Below are 20116 nucleotides of genomic sequence, written 5' to 3'. Positions count from 1 at the left end.
AAGCTGCTATCTGGTATTTATGTGTATTCAAGTGTATTCTGATATGCAGTGACCAACTTTGCTGGAGAGGATGCATGATCATGGTGAATTTCAGCCAGGTGCCCACAGCACGTGGTATATTTAAAAAACAGTAGCCTATATAAAAGTGAGCAAAATCCACAAAGGAATAAATAATCATGAATCAATTTAATAAATAACAATAATTTATTAAACTCTTATAAAAAACCTAACAAACATTCAAATAACAAATAATTATGTAAATAAACAAATACATTCATAAACTTCAACCTGAGGAACACACACACACACACACACACACACACACACACACACACACACACACACACACCACACCACACCACACCACACCACACCACACCACACCACACACACACACACACACACACACACACACACACACACAGTGTTTAAATGACTGGAAAAGAGTGAGAGAATATGAAAAATCTGACAGATCTGTCTTGATCACATGACTATGGAGATATTGTATACCGATTTGTGTGATGTTTGGAAAACATCTGCAAGAGTTGTAGCCAAAAATGTTTTTGCAAAAATCAGCCTGCTGGTGGCGCTATAACGCATTACCCCCATATCACCCTCCCCATACACAGACACACAATTTCTTGTCCTTTCTATTGATGTCCTGGATTTTTTTCTGAAATGTATCTCCCCATGGCCTTCTTCCTCTTTGTGAGATCTTCCCCATTAATGATCTGCCCCTCCAGCCACCAATGGAAACAGTCTGAAAGAAAACAAACAAGAACCCCCACCAATAAAACAAATATAATTAGCTTAGACATGCATGGGGTGAGTTGTATGAATTGTGATGTTTTGAGAATAACTTAAAGGGTCTACACCATGAAAATCACTTTTTTCTTGGTTTTTTGTATTTTTTGGGGTCCCCAGTTTTTTTTTAAAAATTCAGTCATTCCTTCTCATTTCATGGATTTCCAGAATGGGCGTGTCTGAACAGGCGATCTCAGAATGGAAATGTTTCTGATGTCACAAACATTAATGATGGCAAACCCAATGTTAAATGAAAAGTGCCCGAATCGCTCCGAAACTTTTTCTACCCCCCCTAAGTGGGGGTCTACGAACAAATACTTCGGGCTCGGATTTTGGCTCCGCCCCCCGGAAGTGGGTGAAACAGGCACCTCAAACACTTGGTGGAATTGTTCAAAAATGTTCAAAGTGTTTTTTTTTCGATTTTGTATTTTTCTTAGATGCTTCTTTTTATGCAGAATGTTTCCATTTTTTTTTTTATTTATTTTTTTTATTAACAGACAGAATTGCTCAGTAGCCCCCCCCCTGCCCAAGAGGACGTTTTGGTATTGCAGCTGAAAGTGCTGTATAAGCCAGAGATAATTGACTTGGGATGAGTATATCTGAGTGATGATTTAGGCTCAGAGGGACATACACCATATGATATTAAATATCAAATATTTTTTTTAAATTCATGGTGTAGATCCTTTAATGTAACTTAAACTTCACCCATTTTCAACCTTATCTTCATATAACTGGTCCTCGCTAATGTTCATTATACAATGGCAATATTTCTGTCTACTCGTTCAGAAACCTGCCTACCAGTGACATCACCAATGGAAATTCCAAGCTAATAGAAACTACAGTTTGTCTCTGCCTGGAAAGTTTGCATGCCAGAAGTAGAAGCCATTGTTCTTGCATTAATAATTAACAAATAAAAAAGTTAAAAATGTTGTTCAAAATGACCAAACCTGCCTACCGATGATGTCAAAGGTAGGCAGGTTTCTAAACTGTCCACGAACCATCAATGAAACACAGAGTGAGTAGACATAAATGGTGCCATCTTAAAATGTGTATTAGTGAGGACCACTTATATGAAGATGAATTGAAAATGGGGTGAAGTGGTTTTTTAAACCCCTGTTTCAGTTATGGAAAATGCATTTGAATGGAAAAGGTGGGTGGGCAGTGGGCAGGCAATAAGCCAGATGGCTACAATGGACAACAACAATTGGGGGGAAAAAGCTACCCCTGTCACACATGCATGTAGGGCTGCCACTATCAATTATTCTACACGATTATTCTATTGATAACCTTTTTGATCTACAAGCTCACAACGCGTCCAACAAGTTGCAAGCTTGTAGATCGGCATTTTTTTCAGCCCTAAAATCGATTATCTTATTACAATAGAGTATTTTCTTTTATGATTGATTAATAAGCTTAATAAGGCTTGCATAATAAACTAATAAGACTTGCATAATAAACTAATAATAGGCTTCTGTGCATGACTGTAGTTCTCTTTTCCAGAAGGTGACATTCCCATTTCCCGTTCAGTTTTTCATAGCTTCAGTTGATTGGCTCGGCAGCAGATATACATTGGAAACACCCAACATCTCTATATGTGTTTCTGGTTGAAATTGATGCCACTGAGACAACCAAATGAAGGTATGAACAGTAACGCTAACAGGAATTCCACCTTCTGGAAAAGAGAACTACAGTCATGCACAGAGCCAAAACAGATTGAATTATGAGATCAAGTCATAATGAAACCCCCCCCACCCCCACCCCGCAGTAAACATACCTCTGAGTCCTAGGGTCAGGAGGGTTTGACCTCGCCCTTGCTAGTGGGGCATTCTTTGTTTGTAAGGCTCATGGTCTTCAGGTTCTTGTTCCCCAAATGGCAACAGCAAGCTCCTTCATGAACAGGGAGTCCTTGGTGTTTGCTGCCACCATCTTCCAGATCTCCTTTTGGAGCCACACACCAGAGCCAATGTGGACCTGAAACAGAAGAAAACAAGACATGTTTTAGAAATTAAAACACATTTTACCATGACATTTCCCAGACTTTCATTTTGGACAAAAGCAGGCACACTTCAAACAGAGTTTACTGTAAAGAAATGACATTTTCATGTCAAGGACCCCCAAATGTTGACCCCATTTGTAAAAGAGTTTGTCCAATAGAGAAGATGTTAATTGTTGGATTAGATTTAGTACAGAATTCTACAACTGTCTATACTGTAGGTGGGGAGAGTTAATTATTATACAGTACATTGTCATTGGATTACATTCTAGCTGGTAATAACCCTTTATGCCTGGCATCCCTATTTTGTGCATGCCATAGGCAAAACTGTTCAAAAATAGTTCAGAAATAGCTAAACATAGCTGATCTACAAGCTCACGATGCATCATGACACGTTGCCTATTTTTGAAATAGTGCTTTTGTGCTTAACTGTTTCTTATTTAGCTGGGGACACTGTGGAACCCCCTGGGGACCCTATTTTTAAGAACCACTGTCCTACACAGTATGTTTCTTCAATACCTCGTCACCGTTGGTGTCAAACATCCCAGGTGTCGATGCCAAATCGTCTGACTCAGGGGAAGAGGAAACGGAGGGAGTTGCAACTGAAAATGTAGAGAATCATATTTAAGCTCCTTTTGGCAGTATCACAGTACTTATATTGTACACATTGTCACCATTTTCCATAGAACAGTATCACTGTCTAAACACACCTATGCTGTCACTGGTTTGCTTATCTGCAGCAGGGACGTCAGGCTTTGCTGCAGAGCTATATTGGGGCCCTTCCTCCAGTTTCTGTTTTGCAATCTCTAATTTGTTGCATCTTAAAGCATGAACAGGGTACGGAAAAATAAAAAATAAAAACTGAATTGATGTATGCCTTAGTAGGATACCAGTTTAATAATGAACCTAGCATCTGTCCACTCCATATAACATGCTTTCTATATAATGTTTTTTTTTTAACATTTGTGGTCAAGATCTAAGTAAAAAAGAACATGAGAACAAATAACCAACATATAGATATATACAAAAAGAGAAGAGCAAACTCATGCAAATGTTTCGTTAAAATTTGTCATTGCTTACTTAGTTTTAAGATGCTGTAGGTCCAGGTCCAACTCTTTGGCCTTCTTCTGGGTACGACTGTACTTGACATTTCGTCGTGGATAGCTTGGGGTACAACAGCATCTCCACCGTATTCAGACGAGTCAGAGTCTAAAGGTAGTGCAAGTGATATATTTTGGATAAAACAAGATGTTTTTTTGTTAGAAAGTTTAAGTGGAATAAAATGTAATTTTATGCAATCTGTATCGTAGAGTATATTAATACAATATAACTTATACAATCTGTATGTTAGAGTATGTTAATACAAATAATACTATATAACTTATACAATTGGGGTGGTTGTATTTCGTCTCCCTGCTCTCACCTAGACACAGACAGGATCTGACATGAATTTTGATCTCATGGTCAAGATTCAATGTATCACCTGAGCAAGCAGGCAGGCTCTATTAGCTCAATGGTAAAAGGTTACAGCACTTGAAGAAGAGGAAAGTTACATAGTGCAGCTTTAACCCATTAAGACCTGAGGCCGATTCTAAAAATGTTCTCTAAATCCTAAAAGTTTTTTTGAACATAAAAGGAAAGATTTGAGGTACAAATGTTCAAATGTTCGCTTTAAAAAATATGTATTCAAAAATAGCATATCTACAAGCTCATAGCGCGCCACTCGGTGTCGCGCTATGAGCTTGTAGATCTGCTATTTTTGAATAGCCAAAGAAATCAAAAGAATTACACAGATGCGTTCCTGGTCTAAATGGGTTAAAGCAGGGGTCTCTCCATCTCTTTAATTAAGTAGACAATTCAGTTTCAAATTTTGTATGCCCACTTCTTTGTGTCATCACTTCCAATTGCACTTATTTATCCTGTATCCTGTATGAGTTCTGATTGGTTAAATTTGGTATTCCTGGACATGCATTTTCGGCTTACTAAATAGGTGGAGAGTCTGGGAGACCCCTGTTACTGAACAAGTAATGATTACTTTAATATTTAACAAAACAATATCACTTTACCTTCAAACTGTTTTCTTCTCTTTGTGGGAGGGGGGTGGCAAAACACATAATGGTTCTCTCTTCCTGGGTTCTTTTTTCTCTCTCTCTCACACACACACACACACACACACACACACACACACACACACACACACACACACACACACACACACACACACACACACACACAGAGATAAGCGAATCATTAATGTTCAGAGTTCACGGGATAGGCTATTAAAACACTCTGTAGCTTCATCACTGAAAGCGTGTGTCCACACACACACACACACACACACACACACACACACACACACACACACACACACACACACAGAGATAAGCGAATCATTAATGTTCAGAGTTCACGGGATAGGCTATTAAAACACTCTGTAGCTTCATCACTGAAAGCGTGTGTCCACACACACACACACACACACACACACACACACACACACACACACACACACACACAGTACAGACAGTAGCCTATATCATAAATTATATTGTATATCCCACTATCATTTCTTGTAATTATTGTCATAATCCCTTTATCAAGACAAATTAAATAACTAAACAATGTGTCCTGACCATAGAGTTGGGTCATGATGACTTGTGATTGACTTCAAAAACATCCAGACATGCAGCCTACGCACTTCAATACAGTAATAGTAGGCTAAAAAGCCTACATAAATAGTATTTCTGTGTGTCAACACTCACCTAAAATGTCCGCCGCTTCTTCTTCTTTCTTTTATCTTCTCTGAAGCCGGTTTATAATTCTTTTGATGAATCCAAAGCAACACAATTTGTCTAACTTTCTTTAGACAGTCTTCCCATCTTCCCGCTGCGTCGCGAGCCAATCTCTCGAGCGCTCAGCCAGTGTTGCCAGATTGTGTGAGAGAAATAAGGAGCCAGGTCTATGAAAACAAGTCTGCACTTTAAACCACACATTGGCTCTTTGAAAATAGCCGATCTACAAGCTCACCGTGCGTCGCATTTGCGACACGTTGTGAGCTTGTAGATCTGCCGTTTTCAAAAAGAAAAGGTGAAATATTTGGAATATTATTTGAAACAGATGGGGGTCTGCGGAAAAAAGACATTAATTTGAAAAAAGACCTTGACCTTGACATGCAAATGTTTGAGAACTGGTTTAAACAAATGTTTTAAATGGAAGCAAGCCCAAATAACTACACTTTAGAAACATGCCCCCCCAAAAAAGCAACCCCTACCAATATTTACAAGCAACTTTACAGAAAAACAAGACCAAAGTCGCTTATAATAAGCAGATATGGCAACACTGCTCATGGCCCAGAATGCATTGCTTGTAAAAAACAAACAACAGATCTACAAGCTCACAACGTGTCGAATTGCGACAAGATGTAGATCTTTAGATCTGTTCATTTTGGTCACCAAGTGTTATTTAGAATCAATCTAGCATATTATTTGCCATTTGCCATATTAAGTAAATAAGTCATTGGATGCATGTTGTCATAATAATAATAATAATAATAATAATTTATTATTATTATTATTATTATTATTATTATTATTATTATTATTATTATTATTATTATTATTATTATTATTATTATTATTGTCATTAAATTGCTAAACAATCCATTTCGACGCACATCGGCCCAAATACATGTCATGGTCCAGGTCCATGGACAGTTCATTCGCGATCATTACAAAAAGAGTGTAGCAGTGTACCTTCAAATAGGTAGTATTTTAACATTAGTATTTATCTGATGAAGGTGGCTGGTGTTTGGGCTATTTCAATGGAATTCGTCCTGGGTTGTCAAATAGAATGATCACAACACCGTCACCAAGTCCAAGACAAATAGAGTTTACTGGCCAGCTCAATAACAGACATATATGCTATATGGTATATCTATATATATGCTATTCCTTCTGTAAATGGGGTGTGGTTGGTTGGTCAAAGATGCACACAGGAATGAGTAGGAAAGTTGTCAGTGTTAAAAGGTCATGTCAGAGTCGCTGTATAGGTCTTATACCATAAGAAGCGCACACCTCTCTCTCTCATCTGATTAGGTAAAAATAACGGGTAAAAATAACGGCTTGATCCAGTTGATCCAGTTGTCACTGTGCCTGCTATGTTATTTGTTATATGATGGTTGCAGTGACGTGTAATTGCGCATGACACATGCGTGCCACACATGTCTGTTTGGTTAATATTTTGATTATTATGATGATAATGATTATAATACAATACACATGGGACGTTATACAAGCATTATATGATTTCGTTTTGATATAATTTCAACGGGGCATCATTCAAGAAGGCTTTCTGTCCGTCAGACATTCACTGTTTGTCATAATAATAATAATATGAATAATAATAACCATCTTATTGACTATGTGCACGGACTTTCGATTGACTCTCTGTCCGTCAATGATTCACTGTTTGTCAGGATAATAATGATTGAATCCGTTGAAATCATATTCAGATGTGCATGCTGCCTTCATATAGATAGATAGATGGACAGAAAGACATATATTCAGATGTGCGTGCTGCGTGCAGATAGATTGATGGACAGACGGACGGACGGACGGACGGACGGACGGACGGACGGACCACCCACCCTGTAATAGATACAGGAATGCTTGCTGTTAACACTGCTATTATATCTGATAAGCCTAACCAGCATTTATTTATAACAATCCCTGCACTTCTATGGTAATACAAATAATTGAAACTGCATCTAAGGCTAAAAGCAGCTCCAAAGTGGTTGAGTTACAGGGTGATTAACATTAGAAACTTCATTAGAAAATTATTTTACATTAATTAATAATACGCCGTACGTGTGGGAGGAACTAGGGGGGGAATAGTTATAGTATACCCTCCAAAAAAATCTAGAACACACCACAGATAGATAGATAGATAGATAGATAGATAGATAGGGGTGTGTGTGTGTGTGTGTGTGTGTGTGTGTGTGTGTGTGTGTGTGTGTGTGTGTGTGTGTGTGTGTGTGTGTAGAGGGGAAAAAAAGAGCAGACCACGTGCGTAATTACGCACGGAAAACTCCGGCTTGATATTGTTTGACATTATAATAAATTATAAAATAAATTATAATAAATTCATGACAGATACACCGGAAAATATAAATGTTGGAGTTGAATTTCACCTTATGACCCACACAAAGTACAGATACTTGTAGCACGGAGACAATAAGGAAAAACCAGACTCAGACAGGCAACCAAGGGTGTAAGGAAACATGTTTGTATTCAGATCAGAGAGACAATAGAAGGTTACAGTATATCACAGGTCCGCAACATCGGACGTCCATCTCTCCGTAGTGTAACAGAGCAAGCACGAGCTTTTAACATTGTCCAGTAACATAAACATATGACATCATAGGATGTGACATCGATGAGGTTCCGGGTGAAGGTGGACTTCTCGGATTGGATGAGAGCGATGGTTACGTCGTCGTCTGATGATGGTAGATGATGGTAGATTATGATGGAGGATGATGGTGTGACAGTTTATCTCTGGACAACAGCGTCCCCATGTCTGGGTCAACACGTTTGACATCTTGCTCTGACCCACTGGTCAGTGGAGGCTTGGTGACATGGGTGCAAGACAGCTGTAAGAAAGGATTAGTGTGGAAAAGAACACCGATATGGTGTTCTCATAACATAGATTGTCACAGAAAGCCTGTAGCATGTCTTTGACCTTGGCTTGCAGACACAGAGACTGCTAGTAGAGAGTACAGAGTACTTTTACCATGACAAAGTACAGGCCCATAATGAGACCATAATTAATAGGACATTTTAACCAGGTTTAGGACCCTAGACACATTATGATAATTCAGATAAGAGTAATCAGATGAAATGACTCTATCAATAAACTTGACAGATCATAGAAACATTAAAATTATAAGAATTCAAGTAAAATTTACAGAGATCTGGCCTGATGAAATCTCAACGCAAAATATGCCACAGGTCAGTGGCGGGTCTGTGGCGGGTTTTTGCGGGTCGTGGTGGTCAGTGGCTGTCAGTGGTGGGTCCGTGGTGGGGCGTGGCGGGTCCATGGCGGTCAGTGGCAGTCAGTGGCAGTCAGTGGCTGTCAGTGGCTGTCAGTGGCAGTCAGTGGCAGTCAGTGGCAGTCAGTTGCAGTCAGTGGCTGGCAGTGGCAGTCAGTGGCAGTCAGTGGCAGTCAGTGGCTGTCAGTGGCAGTCAGTGGCTTTCAGTGGCAGTCAGTGGCAGTCAGTGGCAGTCAGCGGCAGTCAGCGGCAGTCAGTGGCAGTCAGTCAGTGGCAGTCAGTGGCAGTCAGCGGCAGTCAGCGGCAGTCAGTGGCTGTCAGTGGCTGTCAGTGGCAGTCAGTGGCAGTCAGTGGCATGGCACGGCGGAGGCGCGGCGGTGGTTTTGGGATTTCGCCCCTCCTGGACTTTCTAGCTGACATACCTGTGCGCTGCTGGAAGACTTTTCCTAAAATCACCACTAGAGGTCAGCGTTATCAAGTAGACATCGTACATTCAAAAACAATTCTACAATGAAATATGATCAAGAAGCTCCACTCTACAATAAATAACAGAATAAATCTACAGTTGAAGCAGACAGGGTCTAATAACACTGTGGCTTCACTGTGGCTTCCCTGTAATGAGACTTGATGAAGGTTTAAAGTTTCTGGTGTATGTGCATGTGTTTTTTCTAGGGGTGTTACAATACGCCTAAACCACAATTTGATTCGACTTTCGATTTTAAAGTCACGATTCGATTTTCGATACGATTTTTTTTTAAACATAATTGTTTCAGCACTGAGGGCTATATGACAATTTAGGCTATTGTCTTGATTTGTAAAGAATAGACACATGTTTCTCAATAAGTCACTTTTATTTGAATAATAACAAATGAGAATAACAACACGTTTAACATCAAGAATATAAACTTTGGGTTTTATGCCCTAACAACAACTGTCATTTTCAGATTCTTCTTTAAGATGATGAGTTAACAACATTCTCTATAACTAAATCAAATCGAAATACAAAGAAATTACATGTAATTTGGCTACATGTTCAAATTCTTAAACTTCTTGTTACATGTCTGTATAACTTCTTCTTGAGTATGTTCACATTGTTTGAACAGGTAAGAGCTTTAACAAACAAGAAATGTGAATAATAAGCCATACTATTCCCTTTTTATTCTTTAAGAAGATGAGCATGTTCACATTGTCTGGAGCAAGGGCATTCCTTTGAGCTGTCACAATGTCCCCTGCTGTTGAGAACACTCTTTCACTTGGAACACTTGTTGCTTGAACAGCAAGATAACGTTTGGAGAGCTTTGCTAAATGTGGGTAAGACTGCTCATTGTCTTTCCACCATTTCAGAGTATTTGAATCTAGAGGGGTGACTTTGGCCATCTTGTAGAGCTGAATCTCCTCTTCCACAACTTCAGGCCATGGTTTGGGGGCTCCTGCTACTGTTGTGGTGGGGGCTGTGCTGAAGAAATTGCCAAAAAGTTCACTGAGTGCTGTTTTCTTTGCTGGGGGGGGGGGGGGGGGCTCCAGTTGTTGGTCACAGGTAACATAAATAGATAAAACAGATAAAATAAATGAGAGGTCTATGCTTCCCTCCTGAGGCCATTTGTGGTGACATTTCTGTTGTGATATCATGAAATATTAAAATGTTCTTAAATTAATTATATCTAAGAAAAATCCCTTTTAACATATACTTATACTTATAACATGACTTATTTTTTAACGTTTTTTTTTGTTAAATTAATTGACCACATACCTGTGTGGGATGCTGTAGCAAGATTTTCTCAGCCAGAGTTTTGAAGATCTCACTCCGAGAGAAGTCATCCAGGTGGGGTAGATACTTGAACCTAGGATCTAGTGCAGTGCTCTCATTCAGAACTGTTGGGGCCGAATACCTCTCCTTAAAGTTACCTGCTACAGTATAGAAGATTTTATATCTTTCACAGTTGGTGAATCTGTGTCACTGGGTCTCATAGATGTCAGGATTGTGTGTTTGAGGGGAAGGACCATAGATACAGTGGGTTGCTGTTCAGAACTCAAGCACAGTGGTGGCAGTTTTCAAGGGCTTCAGTACCTGAACCACCGCCTCCATGACTTTAATCTCTGCATCAGTGAGGGTGATGAGGTCCTTCACATTCTTTTTCACGCTGTCCTCTGTGAGTACAGCATAAACTGCAGCTTGCTGCTCCGTTCTAGCATGTCGTAGCTGGAGTTCCACCGCGTTACAACATCTTGAACTAGCTTGCGAGGGTGAAGCTTAAGCATCGTTTGTTTGCTCTCGAAGACAGCTGCAGCAGTCGTACTGCGGTGGAAAAAAGCTACTATCCTTCTGACTTTGCCCAGAATACGGGACATCTGTTTCACTCCCAACCCTTTCTGTGTTGCCAGATTCATTGCGTGTGAAAACATCCTACATGTGATGACAATCCAGCCTTCTTTGAGGCATTGACTCTGTTTTTGGCATTATCTGTTGTCATAGGGATCTTGGCCTGTCTAATTTCCATTCCACTGCTGCTTGCTTCAGATAGGACACATTTTCACTTGCTGGGCATCATAGATTGGGAGCGTTTGAAGAACAGGGTTTTCGATCGCCCACTTCTCATTAATGTAGTGTGCTGTTAAGGTGATGTAACTCTGTGTTGCTCTCGAGGTCCACCCATCTGTTGTTAAGGCAATCAATTCTGCATGGCTCAGCCCTTCAGTAACTTGTGCCTTCACATTCTCATATAAGGCAGGCAACACTTGTGTGCTCCTATGCAATCTGCTTGGCATTTTGTAACGTGGTTCTAGGACACTGATCAAATGTTTGAACCCAGCGTTCTCCACCACTGAAAGGGGTCGCATGTGTAATGCTATTAACACATTGCCCGCGTGAGATTAAAACATAGTTTTTCATCCCCATGCCAGCATTTTTTACCTTCGATTGACGATCTTTGGAGAGCCACGGAAGCCATGTTGTAGACACGGAAGTAAATATATAGTGTCTGGGGGGTGGGGGCGGGTCTCCTCTATCCACCGGAGCAAAAACATTTTTACAGTGATCGGCCATTTTGTTGCTATCGCCCGTTGCATAAGGCTTGTTTTCACCAACATCAGAGAAATCCGAGCTAGATGTGGTTTTCTACAAATGGTTGTATGGAGGTGACGTTTTTTGGGATGACGTCACATGGGTCTGTCGTCTCTATTTTTCCCGTCCCCCGTCTGAAGAACGCATAAGCGTTGCACGGGAAAATAAATAAAAAGGCTTTTGGCTTCACCCGGACATGCAATCGGTCGTGCGCATGCGCGGGAGTAAAAAAAGATAATAATAACCCGAGAATCGCGATACAGCTCTTGATCAATTTCGGTACATTTTCAATACGTATCGAGTATCGTGACGGCCATACTGCCTTCCATCCCGGATGTGAGATCAGATCAGAGTATGTCTGCCCAAAAAGGAGTTACACAATGATGTCATCAATATAATGTTAGTTTTGCCCAAATATGGAGTTTGTGTTTGTGTGGCTGTACCAATATAAGTGTTAGCATGTGGAACATCACGAATTGTTTTACAGAGACTTGAAGACTTCACTTTCATCTGCTTTGTTGCTGCTGTCCAAAATGTTGCACTGGACCTTGCATCTGAACAGAGGAACAAAGAGATCCTTCGATGCTGCTGTAGCAGTGGAACACAATCTGTACTCCTTTGGAGGGTACTGTAACTTGAATGACAGGGACCAGATTGCAGTGCATGTCTTCAATACAGTGTCTTTGAGATGGATTCAGTTTCCTCCTGTGACAACTGGAAGAGGAAAACATCCACCTGAGGTTCCCTCCAACTGTGCGTTCCACACAGCTGTGCTCATAGAAGCTATTGTCTACATCTGGGGTGGTGTAGTGAATTTTCAGATAGAGGAAGATAAATTCCGGGGGCACAACTCCAACATGCTTCATGCATTTGATATCGACACCCACAGTTGGGTCAAGCCCGGGGTTTCTGGGACAGTTCCAGAGGGGAGGAGGTGCCATTCAGCCTGTGTCTTGGGGAAGGTCATGTATATCTATGGAGGATGGAACAAGCTGACTGGACACACTAATGACATCTACAAGTTGGACATCACCACAATGGTCTGGTCTTTAATTAACAACACAGGCACTCCACCACCTCACTCTGCCACCATCATCCGGATAAAGATGCAGGAGGGGCGAACTCCACTTGCGACCGCGACGGGTCGCTTCGACGGCTGCCTGACTCGTCGCAACGGGTGCCCATCGTCTCGACGGGTGCCTGACTCGTCGCCACGGGTGCCCATCGTCTCGACGGGTGCCTGACTCGTCGCGACGGGTGCCCATCGTCTCGACGGGTGCCTGACTCGTCGCGACGATTGCCCATCGTCTCGACGGGTGCCTGTTTTTGTCGGCGTTTCACCCGTGCGTCGGAGAACGGGCGCTCGTGGTCGCATCTGCCTCTCTCCCTCCTTCCCTCCTTCCTATGTGTGTGCTCCCCCCCCCCCCCACCCGACCGCCTCCCCCTGTGGGGTAGGGGGTCGGGTGGGGGTCCCTGCGGACCTTTGGGGGGGGGGGTCCCCTTGGGAATCCCTTTACGCATGCCTTCATTTGTCCCCGTGAATTAGGGCTGCATTCCCGAAGTTAACTTTCAATTTGATTGCTTCCATTATTTTAATCCAATAACCATATGTTGCATCACATTTTATCGATTGATATAACTTCAATAACCTCCGGAAATAAGGAATTTGTTTGATTCGATTTGAACGTTTAATGGCCTATTGAAAAGACAAGTGTTTTTGGAGACGCTTTTTTCTTTTACGCATGAGAGAGAGAGAGAGAGAGAGAGAGAGAGAGAGGGGAGGGGAGAGAGAGAAAGAGAGAGCGCACGCACGCAGACGGAATGTGTTCACGCTCGTCCTTCTGGGGGGTCCCCGTGGACCTTTGGGGGTCCCCGGGAGACCCCCCCAACGCAATAGATAACACAGAAATCACACTATACAATGCATTTACATTCAGCCGATCTACGAGCTCATATCTGCTGCTTTGCGAAAGCCGCGCATTGCGACGTATTCTGTCTGTCTGTCTGTCTGTCTGTCTGTCTGTCTGTCTGTCTGTCTGTCTGTCTGTCTGTCAGCGCACGCTGACAGACAGACATGTTTAAGTTTTCCATTGAACTATTCAGCACCGAAATAAATTACTCAGCCATTCATTAATGCATTCATTCATTCATTCTTTCATTCAATTTACTGCTTTAAGGAAATTATGTCTGTAGGAGCCATGAATGGGATTGTTGCAATGTGTGGTTATGTTGATTATATGTTGATTATATGCCTTCTCCCTGCAGCCGACCCTAGTTATATACTCTCCGACTATGCTTGTCACGATGACTAAGCCAGTTAGATCTATCCATATATGGCTCTACCATATCTATCCGATATCAGCACTAGGTCGGCTCGGGCCCAAATATAGGGATTGTCATACATGTCATATGTCATATAGCCCAACGTCCTAGTCAGAGTCTTCGTTACAGCCAGAATATCTGCCTCAACCAGAGCCTTTATAAAATACAACACAAACGTCTTCCTCTCAGCAGTATACATGGGCCTTGGAGAGGCAGGCAGCCAGGGTTTCAGTCCTATAGATCAGTGTTTATCAACCCTGGCAAACGTCCCAATTTTGGTCCGCGAGTAGCCTACTGCTGAGGTGTTCCGCGCCGTTTGAAGAAAGTGTGAACCCAGACCCTCGAGAACAATAGCGCCGATCGTCCGTCAATCGATACGGCCATCATCCGTTTCGCACACAGCCACGGCCGAGTCCATTCAGTGTAGCGACCATCACCCATAGGAATGCAAATATGTTGTCCTACCTGGTACTGTATAAGGGCACAGGGTACATGCTTTGGCACTCAGTCAGTATTACTAAGTGAGGTGAGATTAATAAGGTTAGGTTTAGGCATAGTTTAATGAGGTTATGTTTAGGAATACCAGGTGAATATCACCGGATTTCCCCGGGGGTGACTGTTTTGGGGCGAGAGTTTTTGTGTTCGTCTGTAGTGGGCAACAGCGCATGCGTCCGCAATAACGCTATCAGGATCAGCTTATTAGATATTATTATCAGATATTAGAAGTATTTTGGGTACCAAATATACTTACCAAAGAAGAACTTGAAGTGACCCAAGTGTATATATTTGTAGGCCAAAGATTTATATATTTGTAAAGGTTTCTTTATACCTGCCCTATAATGTATTTGTCTCTTATTGTAGGCTGCTACGTAGCTGTTGGTTTCATTATGGAGTTCACTGTGGACATCTGTCTGCGTGCGTGCGTGCGCTCTCTCTTTCTCTCTCTCCCCCCCTCTCGCTCTCTCTCTCTCTCTCTCTCTCTCTCTCTCCCCCTCTCTATCTCTCCCTCTCTCTCTCTCCCCCCTCTCTCTCTCTCTCTCCCCCTCTCTCTCCCTCTCCCCCCCTCTCTCTCTCTCTCTCTCTCTCTCTCTCTCTCCCCCTCTCTCTCCCTCTCCCCCCCCTCTCTCTCTCTCTCTCTCTCTCTCTGTGCTTAAGCGTCCAAAAACACTTGTCTTTTCAATAGGCCATTAAACGTTCAAAACGAATCAAACAAATTCCTTATTTCCGGAGGTTATTGAAGTTATATCAATCGATAAAATGTGATGCAACATATGGTTATTGGATTAAAATAATGGAAGCAATCAAATTGAAAGTCAACTTCGGGAATGCAGCCCTAATTCACGGGGACAAATGAAGGCATGCGTAAAGGGATTCCCAAGGGGACCCCCCCCCCCAAAGGTCCGCAGGGACCCCCACCCGACCCCCTACCCCACAGGGGGAGGCGGTCGGGTGGGGGGGGGGGGGGGGGGAGCACACACATAGGAAGGAGGGAAGGAGGGAGAGAGGCAGATGCGACCACGAGCGCCCGTTCTCCGACGCACGGGTGAAACGCCGACAAAAACAGGCACCCGTCGAGACGATGGGCAATCGTCGCGACGAGTCAGGCACCCGTCGAGACGATGGGCACCCGTCGCGACGAGTCAGGCACCCGTCGAGACGATGGGCACCCGTGGCGACGAGTCAGGCACCCGTCGAGACGATGGGCACCCGTCGCGACGAGTCAGGCACCCGCGACGAGTCAGGCACCCGTCGAGATGATGGGCACCCGTTGCGACGAGTCAGGCAGCCGTCGAAGCGACCCGTCGCGGTCGCAAGTGGAGTTCGCTGTCTCTCCAAAGATGTTTGTATTTGGGGGAACAGGGAACCAGAACGAAAACTACAACATTAGAGTGTTTGACACGGAGACCAACTGCTGGCTGAGCACGCCTTCTACACAGCTTCTCCCAGAAGGACGCTGGAGCCCTGCTGCCTTTGCTTACAATGGAGAGCTGTACATATTTGGTGGATACAACAGTCCTCTGAAGCAGAATTTCAATGATCTGTGGAAATTCAATCCAGAAACCTTCTCCTGGAAGAAGGTTGAGCCCAAGGGGAAACGCCCGTTTCGGAGGTACCCGGGGTTACTAAATGACCCAAAACGAAAGAAAGATGAGCAACTATATTCTATTTAATGAGTAAAATATATCAATCTCATCATCGTTTATAATGAAGCTGTGGAAAACACAGACACAGGGTGTGTGTTTTACCTCCTTCCCAGAGATTGAGCAGGACCACCTGCTCGGGGAGATGAGATAAATAAAACACATTGTATTGACAGGGCAGGGGCTAGTTTTGTCTGCAAGAACATAGAACAGATATAAAATGTACACAGGGACCCCTCCAGTGTTCATTTGCGGTGTTATTTGGGAGTGTAACCAAATGGACCCGACGGTTCCATTTTGTACTGTACCTTGGGGCTAGGAGTTTGTTTACAGGCATACAGACATGTAACCTCTCAGGTTTACAAAGAGCAGATTTATATTTTCAGGTCCGAACACACCTTTATTTCTAAGCTGATATACAGTACAGTGCACTGCTGGAAGCCTTTTCCAAAAATCACCACTCGAGGGCAGCATTATCATTTAGACACATTGCATCAGTCCCTTCAATTAAAGTACATTAATGCTACACATTCAACACATCAAATCAAACATCACTCATAGGCAGTCTAATCTACCAAATAGAAACTGAGACTAGATTGGCTGTTAAATATGCCCACAACAAATTAGATCTCATGTTTAACTACTACAATAGAGCTCTTCACAGGTCCGCCGATTCCGAAAATACCCGAGACCCGTACGTGTCCAGTTCTGTACTTTACCTAATCACTCGGACCCGGTGGGTTCCAGGTTCTATTATCTTGGACATCGGTTCTGCTTAATGATGTATAATACCAGAGTGGATCCGAGAAGACCCCTGCTCAGCACTGATCGGCAGTGGTGGAAAAAGTGGTACTAAAAGTATCAATACTGCAATGTAGAAATACTCTGTTACAGGTAAAAGTCCAGTATTTAAATTGTACTTGAGTAAAAGTACAAAAGTATTGGTGTCAAAATGTACTCAAAAGTAGAAAGTACTCATTATGCAGAATGTCCCATTTCACAAGTTTTCAAATGTATAAAAATCTTGTGAAAATAGCAGATCTACAATCTCGCAATAATCAAATTCTACAAAGTAACTAACTAGTAAGTTTTAAAATAATTGTAGCGGAGTAAAAGTACAATATTTGCCTTTTAGGTGTAGTGGAGTAGAAAAGTACTGAAAATTGGAAATACTCCAGTAAAGTAAAAGTACCTCAAAATTGTACTTATGTACAGTACTTGAGTAAATGCACTTAGTTACTTTACACCACTGCTGATCGGTAGAGAAAAGCATGAAGTGCTACTATGATTACACTGACCTTGGATCAGAATACATATACTGTAGATATATATATATATATGGGAGAATGAAGTTCAGCTGTGTGTGCTGTCAGTTCAGTGAGAGCGTAGAGCACACAGACTCAGTGCATCAAAACTATACCATGGAATCATAATGTGAACGTGGCGTGTGTGATCATGGATTCCCTTTTCATCAAGGTGAAAACATGCAATTTAATGTCATTGTCTCTTTTTGTAAATGGTAAATGGTGCATTTATATAGCGCCTTTATCCAAGGCGCTTTACAATGATTGTGTTACAGGATGTTCCGGACTTTATTACATTATATGAATAACATGACATATTTCTTTTGCATACATATTCTTTCATTTTCAACCTCCTCGGTGGGGACACAAGGGTACCTGGGGGTGGGGGTGCGGCCGCACCCTCAGCACCTGTAGTTCCTGTGGCTACAGTATGTAAGAGGTTGAATTGAGTGTGTAAAGCTACATGAAGCTTAAATGTCTTTAGTTGACACTTTAGTTAGAAACTCTCCACAATATGCAGATTTTCAACTGCAACATTAGCAGCATATTGGCACATAATATTGATAGTGTAACCCTTATTTGTATAGCTTGGTAGCGTTCTCCAGTCCTTCTGGCTATGGGAATAAGCGGGTTACAATTCTTTGAATAGTATCTTCTTTATTCGACTCGAACCAACACAGCAGCACACTACCTTCATACACAGCAGCTCTAGGCTGTCCCACACTTTTACCTGTCCCCCTACCCACACTGGCAGGTAGGAACTAACATTACATGTTAAAGCAAGGGGACCTGAGAACAACTTCAAGATAATCAGTATAAATGTCCCATCAATGTTGATGAAATACAATGTGTGCATTAACCATGTTACAGTAGGATGGATTGAGCACATCACAGACTGGACAGTAGGGAGATGATAAATACAGGCCAATTCCCAGGTAATTCAGTTTAGGTCAGGGGTCATCTCCCATTTATTACACAGATGAATCAAACAGGTCTGAATATTATGCCAATCACATTAGAACAATGTAAACATTGTACAGATCCAAACAGGGCCTGAACAGAATCCTAATGAATAAAAGGCTAGGACATGATTCATGTCCTAGTGATTCAATAACATTCACCTCTTGTTTTAGTTTTAGTTTTGTAGTGGTTTTGTTTTTGTTTGTTCTTCAGTATTGTTGAGGATGGTTCTGTTAAATGTCACAAAAATGAGGTAATATCTGAGCAGAATTGATTCTAATACTGTACATGATACTACACATGATTGAACAGTGGCTTGAACCTAATAAAATGCATTACAAAAAATTACCTCTGTCTCTGCTGTGCTGTATTTCAGAATGTGTGCCACCACAATTAGGACAGATAGGCAGAATGATTGTGTCTCCGTTGTTCGATGAAATCTGACTTAAAGTAAATCTTTGAGGCACCTGTAGCACTCCCTGCTGAAAAAAACAGCACAAACCAGCTTATGGTGGTTGCTGGTTTTAGCTGGTTTTAGCTGGTATTAGCTGGTCTTAGCTGGTCTTAAGCTGGTTTAGATGGCATACCAGGCTGGACAAGCTGGTCAGGCTGGTCAGGCTGGTTTGCCAGTGTAGTTGGTTAGCTGGTCACTAAGCTGGATTCTGCTGGTCTTTGCTGGTCAGCCAGCTGGCTGGCTGGACTGACCAGCAAAGCCAAGCTGGTAGCTGGTCTTTGCTGGTCAAATGGGTGGACTGCCCAGCAAAGACCAGCTTACCAGCTAGACTTAGCTGGTCAGATGGCTGGACACTGGACAGACCAGGAAAGACCAGCTTAGCAGCTGGTCAAGTTTGGTTAGATCAGTGGTTCTCAACATGTGGATCGGGACTCCCAGGGGGGTCCCCACGTGATTTGGGGGTGGTCCCCAGATGACAGTGAAGTGATAATTTAAGGACCTTTAAGACCTTTTTAATGCTTATTTGCATGTCATGTAAATGTGTATTTTTTGTAAACACTGAATAATTCCAGTAAAGTATATTTTTAAAAAAAGAAAAGAAAAGTGTTGAGAACCACTGGGTTAGATCACTGTTTCCCAAACAGTTGGTTGGGACCTATTTGTCCCAGGAAAGGTCCCTTTTTTTCCCGTTTCCTACAAAAATATATTATATTATTCTTTCAAAAGATTTCCCACCCACAAATCTAAAATCTTCATAAATAAAAAAAATATATTTAAGATTTCTCAAAATAATTTAATTAATAAATAAAAAAGAAGAAATTCCATCAATTAATAAATAAAAAACACACACAGTGAAAATAGCAGATCTACAAGCCCGGGACGTGTTGTGAGCCTTCAGATCTGCTATTTTAACTGTTTGGATCCAGGGAGACATCATACCTGCCAACATTAGACTTTGAAGATTTTCTTCAGTTACAATTGCCCCAACCAGTATATATACAGCATATTATTATTATTATTATCATCATTAT

General features: G+C 42.0%; 1 long non-coding RNA gene across 1 annotated transcript; it reads right to left on the bottom strand.

Moving 5' to 3' along the window:
• Positions 1 to 444: 444 nt before the first annotated feature.
• Positions 445 to 4968, bottom strand: LOC308093775. Its single transcript, XR_013933896.1, has 5 exons — positions 4864 to 4968; positions 3878 to 4006; positions 3317 to 3399; positions 2579 to 2775; positions 445 to 760 (listed from the first exon to the last, which is right to left on the bottom strand). It is a non-coding gene; the product is annotated as an uncharacterized lncRNA (long non-coding RNA).
• Between the last annotated feature and the right edge of the window lie 15148 nt (positions 4969 to 20116).

Source organism: Gymnoscopelus braueri (assembly GCF_963280865.1).
Source record: "Gymnoscopelus braueri genome assembly, chromosome: 10".
Taxonomy (NCBI): Eukaryota; Metazoa; Chordata; class Actinopteri; order Myctophiformes; family Myctophidae; genus Gymnoscopelus; species Gymnoscopelus braueri.
The sequence above is the reverse complement of the archived record's forward strand: the minus strand, read 5'-3'. Positions and strand labels throughout refer to the sequence as shown.